Source organism: Silene latifolia, chromosome X (genome assembly GCF_048544455.1).
Source record: "Silene latifolia isolate original U9 population chromosome X, ASM4854445v1, whole genome shotgun sequence".
Classification (NCBI taxonomy): domain Eukaryota; kingdom Viridiplantae; phylum Streptophyta; class Magnoliopsida; order Caryophyllales; family Caryophyllaceae; genus Silene; species Silene latifolia.
Genome location: NC_133537.1, coordinates 132,239,078 through 132,245,299, shown reverse-complemented (window position 1 = coordinate 132,245,299; position 6,222 = coordinate 132,239,078). Strand labels below are relative to the sequence as shown.

Sequence of the window (6,222 nt, the reverse complement as noted above, 5' to 3'; positions counted from 1 at the left end):
TAGCGAGTGGTTCTTGGTACAACAATTTTGGAACGGTCTTTATGAAGATTCAAGGAACATTCTCAACATGGGATCAAATGGAATGTTCACCAAAGTTGATGACAATCAAACTTGGAACAAAATTGAGGAAATGGCGGTCCATAACTCACAATATAGTAGACCTCGCAAGGCTACTAGAGGAGGAAAGCATGAAGTGGACTCCATTACTTAATTGGGTGCTCAACTTAGTGCCCACATTGATACCATCAATTTGAAGTTTGAAAAAGCTATGGCTAGACTTGAAGAAGCCTCAAAATCACCAAAGCATCATGTTAATGCCATGACGGCATCTTCATCAATCCCAAGTGGGATATGTGAGAATTGTGGAACTTTGGGACATGACCAAAGTGAATGTAGGGGAACAAATAAACAAGTGAATGCTTTCCAAGCATACAAGAATGGTACCCCTTATTCAAACTATTACAATGAAAACACCAAATTCCATCCAAATCTCTCATACAAAAGCCAAAATGTTCAAAACCCTCAACCAACATACACCCCACCTCCCATGAGAAACAAAAATCAAAGACCCTTTTACAACCAAAACCAAGGTTACCAAAATCAATCTCCATACAATCATCAAATATGACCAAGGTTTTGATGTTCAAAAAGCGGTCCTCCAAATGCAAAAGAATCAACAAGAGTTTTTCACTCAAATGCAAAAAGATAGTCAAGCAAAGGAAACCACCATCAACAACATCCTAGCTCAAACCAAAATGTTGGAAACCCAATTGACTCAACTAGCATCTTCAAGCTCACAAAGACAAAAGGGGCAATTACCACCTCAAAGTAATCCCCCAAGACATGAAACGGTTAGTGCCATTCACTTGAGGAGTGGTACAAGGTATGAAGCACCGAAGAAGCAAGTTGAGGATGAAGTTGTGGAAGGTAGTGACAAAGAAGAAATTGTGCAAAACCCCAAGGATGGGGAACCATCAAAAGAAGAAATTTCAAAAAGAAATGAAGACAAGGTCAAGGAGAAGGAGCCCATTGTGATTATACTTCCTTTTGCAAGTCGTCAAGCCATGCCCAAATTTGATGACCAACTTGGAAAATTTATGGAAATTGTGAAGAATTTGGAAGTCTCAATTCCTTTCACGGAATTAATCAATCACGTGCCGGCCTATGCAAAATACATGAAAGACATCCTCACAAAGAAGAAGTCGATCCGGAAGCTTGAGACTATCGCCTTCACTATGGTGAGTAGTGCAATACTTCAAGGGAGTTCACCTCTAAAACTCAAAGATCTGGGAAGCTTCTCAATACCGTGTACCATTGGCGACACCACGATCAACAAAGCGTTATGTGATCTAGGGGCTAGTGTGAGTGTTATGCCGTACTCGGTGAGTAAAAGGTTGGGGATGGGAGAGCTTAAATGCACCAATATCACACTCCAAATGGCCGATAGATCGACGAAGACACCATTAGGGATATGGGAAGATGTTCCCGTAAGAATTGGGAAATTTTTCATCCCGGTGGACTTTGTCATTGTTGACATGGAAGAAGACTCCAACATTCCAATCATTCTAGGAAGACCTTTCTTACACACCGCGGGTGCGGTGATTGATGTGAAACATGGAGAGCTCACTCTAGAAGTGGGAGATGAGAGCATAACTTTCAATCTTGACAAGACCATGAGAGCTCCCCGTTTGCATGAACCATGTTTTATGGTTGATCATTATAGCCGGAAGGATGATAGGAAGAAGTCGGAATTCCAATGGAAGAAGAAAATTGAAGATGCTCCATTCAAAGAGCAAGTGAATTGTAACAAAGAGAGCTTGAAAAGCTCACCAAAATCAAGCAATGAAGAGGATGGCCTCATTGGCCAGGACAAGATAATGGGAGAGTTGTCTCCGTCAACTCAAGAGATCTTTAGTGATCAAGTAGATGAAGTTTGTGGTCTTTGGGACGATGAGTTTGAAGGGATTTTCAATCCCTATATTGGCAATGCTATCGATCAAGACCGACAATAAGGGCAAAGGTCTATTGAAGATCTTTATCATGATAATGAACAAGCTTTTGATTACTTCTTCAAGGTGTTGAGCAACATCAACAACACCTTGGACATGCCCCCATGACATCTCACTAAGGATGAGAGTTTGGTGGAGTCCTCCCTAAACCACCATTTGTAAATATTTCTAACTCCCTAACTCGCATTTTAATTCTTACATTGCATTTTTGTCATTTTTGGATTTTTATGCTTTGATCAAGATAATTATCATTTTTGAGAAAAGTGAGGGAGGGACTAATGATTCAATTGATGTGTAATGCTATCGATCAAGACCGGAGTCTTTCCAAAAAGACCGGCGTTTCCTCAACAAGGGACTAAATCGTCATTTAAGCCCTTAGTTAACCCTAATTCATACACCTAATCCCCACTATAAATACCCCATTAGTTTAATTAGAAGAGCATGTTCTTCTTAGCAATCTTTATTGTAGTTAATATCAATCAAATCTCTCTTTAATCTTGTAATCAACATTTAATCAAGTTTTAATACAAGTTTTATTTCCTTAATCTCTCTCTTGTTCATCCTTTATTTTGGGTAATTGAAGATTATTTGGGTTATTATTGGGAGATTGACAACCTCTCAATCAAGCATTCAAGTACTTCATTTATTCTTTGCTTTATTATTGGAATCATTAGTAGGTATAATTCTCTTAATCCCTCTTTAATTATTATTAATCACTTTCATTTATTCATCATGTTTCATTTTGTTGGTATGATTGACAACCTTGCTAGCATGTTCAACATGATAATGAGTGAGTAGTTTCCTTAGCTAGGGTTAATGGGTAATTAGGGGAAACCAACATGGGGAATGATTTATGCTTAAATTAATATGCTTTCATAATTTATTTGCTTGCTTGTTGTGATCTCAACTTATGCACATGTTATGTTTGATGAAATGTGAGCCTATGAATCCTTGCATTTTTTTTTACCCATCACTTATCTTTTCAATGAGACTTGTAAGACATAAACCAACTCGAGTCTCATTAGACCATGCATATTGTTGAGTAGGGATGATTAAGCCGACTTGTAGGTGTTGTACAATCTAATCGATTCGGTTCAGGGACCCAAACTTTCCTAGGATTGTAAGATATAAACCAACTCGATCTATCACAACAATAATTGCTTGCTTATAATTTGAGAACATGTTTGTATGATCAATTCCCATGAATCCCCTATGACCCCATGACACCCTAGTGCGTTTTATCAATTGTTTACATCCCTTTTAATTCATCTTGCTTGTTTACTTTCATTGCTATTTAGTTTAGTGATCTTCTACATCAAACCCCAATTGTGACACCCCTTAAGACACCACTAGTTGCAATAGAAATCTCATCTCAATTCCCGTCCCTTGGGATCCGACCTTTACTTGCCTCTTTACTAATTGTAGAGTTGTTTGTGAAGTTATAAATTGTGTTTTGGTCTAGGTGCTCCTATCGACAAGTTACCGAAATATTTAGTCCCGACCAAAAATGGCGCCGTTGTCGGGGACGGTGTTAACTTGATTTAGATTTTCTTATATTGTTATTAGTTGTTTCTTTCTTTGCCTTGAGGAAGTAAAACTTCTCAAGGTTTGTTCTAATTGTTTTCGAGTTGTTTGATATTTTGTATGTCTAGAAGGTCACAAGGTGACTTGTTACCCTTTGATCACGAAATTGAAAGAACTTTGACAACCAATAGGAGACTTTCTAGGAGAACTTTGAGAGGTATTGGTGAGGTTGTAGATATTCAACCAAATACTATTGAGTTCATCAACCCTTTTGCAAGAGAAGGTGAGGAGAACCCAACACAAAATCCAACACAAAATCAACCCACAATGCCTAAGTTTTCATCACATTCCGTACCCACCGAGGAGAACCTACCTAATGGTATTCCCACACCACAACATCTAACCGGAAATTTTATTGCCAAATCTGCATTTATCCAATTAGTCGAAAGAAGACAATTTGGGGGGATGCCTAGTGAAGACCCTCATTCTCATATGGAGACTTTTTTTGACTATTGTGATGTGATTTCTCAAACCGGTGTAACTCAAGACCAAATTCGATGGGTCTTATTTCCTTTTTCTCTAATTGGCACCGCAAAACAATGGTTGAAAGGCCTTGATAAGGCTACTCTCGGAAGTGATTCTTGGAAGAAGTTGGCTCTAGCTTTCTACAAAAGTTCTATCCACCGGAAAAGACTAACATGCTAAGAGCTCAAATCACGGGCTTCAATCAAAGGGATGAAGAATCTTTGTATGAAGCTTGGGAGCGGTTTAAGGGAATTTGTCGCTCATGTCCTCACCATGGACTTAGCGAGTGGTTCTTGGTACAACAATTTTGGAACGGTCTTTATGAAGATTCAAGGAACATTCTCAACATGGGATCAAATGGAATGTTCACCAAAGTTGATGACAATCAAACTTGGAACAAAATTGAGGAAATGGCGGTCCATAACTCACAATATAGTAGACCTCGCAAGGCTACTAGAGGAGGAAAGCATGAAGTGGACTCCATTACTTAATTGGGTGCTCAACTTAGTGCCCACATTGATACCATCAATTTGAAGTTTGAAAAAGCTATGGCTAGACTTGAAGAAGCCTCAAAATCACCAAAGCATCATGTTAATGCCATGACGGCATCTTCATCAATCCCAAGTGGGATATGTGAGAATTGTGGAACTTTGGGACATGACCAAAGTGAATGTAGGGGAACAAATAAACAAGTGAATGCTTTCCAAGCATACAAGAATGGTACCCTTATTCAAACTATTACAATGAAAACACCAAATTCCATCCAAATCTCTCATACAAAAGCCAAAATGTTCAAAACCCTCAACCAACATACACCCCACCTCCCATGAGAAACAAAAATCAAAGACCCTTTTACAACCAAAACCAAGGTTACCAAAATCAATCTCCATACAATCATCAAATATGACCAAGGTTTTGATGTTCAAAAAGCGGTCCTCCAAATGCAAAAGAATCAACAAGAGTTTTTCACTCAAATGCAAAAAGATAGTCAAGCAAAGGAAACCACCATCAACAACATCCTAGCTCAAACCAAAATGTTGGAAACCCAATTGACTCAACTAGCATCTTCAAGCTCACAAAGACAAAAGGGGCAATTACCACCTCAAAGTAATCCCCCAAGACATGAAACGGTTAGTGCCATTCACTTGAGGAGTGGTACAAGGTATGAAGCACCGAAGAAGCAAGTTGAGGATGAAGTTGTGGAAGGTAGTGACAAAGAAGAAATTGTGCAAAACCCCAAGGATGGGGAACCATCAAAAGAAGAAATTTCAAAAAGAAATGAAGACAAGGTCAAGGAGAAGGAGCCCATTGTGATTAGACTTCCTTTTCCAAGTCGTCAAGCCATGCCCAAATTTGATGACCAACTTGGAAAATTTATGGAAATTGTGAAGAATTTGGAAGTCTCAATTCCTTTCACGGAATTAATCAATCACGTGCTGACCTATGCAAAATACATGAAAGACATCCTCACAAAGAAGAAGTCGATCCGGAAGCTTGAGACTATCGCCTTCACTATGGTGAGTAGTGCAATACTTCAAGGGAGTTCACCTCTAAAACTCAAAGATCTGGGAAGCTTCTCAATACCGTGTACCATTGGCGACACCACGATCAACAAAGCGTTATGTGATCTAGGGGCTAGTGTGAGTGTTATGCCGTACTCGGTGAGTAAAAGGTTGGGGATGGGAGAGCTTAAATGCACCAATATCACACTCCAAATGGCCGATAGATCGACGAAGACACCATTAGGGATATGGGAAGATGTTCCCGTAAGAATTGGGAAATTTTTCATCCCGGTGGACTTTGTCATTGTTGACATGGAAGAAGACTCCAACATTCCAATCATTCTAGGAAGACCTTTCTTACACACCGCGGGTGCGGTGATTGATGTGAAACATGGAGAGCTCACTCTAGAAGTGGGAGATGAGAGCATAACTTTCAATCTTGACAAGACCATGAGAGCTCCCCGTTTGCATGAACCATGTTTTATGGTTGATCATTATAGCCGGAAGGATGATAGGAAGAAGTCGGAATTCCAATGGAAGAAGAAAATTGAAGATGCTCCATTCAAAGAGCAAGTGAATTGTAACAAAGAGAGCTTGAAAAGCTCACCAAAATCAAGCAATGAAGAGGATGGCCTCATTGGCCAGGACAAGATAATGGGAGA

At 39.4% G+C, this 6,222-nt stretch overlaps 1 non-coding gene across 1 annotated transcript; it reads right to left on the bottom strand.

Moving 5' to 3' along the window:
* Window positions 1-4,231: 4,231 nt before the first annotated feature.
* LOC141624403 (small nucleolar RNA R71) lies at window positions 4,232-4,338 on the bottom strand. Its single transcript, XR_012534210.1, has one exon. It is a non-coding gene; the product is annotated as a small nucleolar RNA R71 (small nucleolar RNA).
* Between the last annotated feature and the right edge of the window lie 1,884 nt (window positions 4,339-6,222).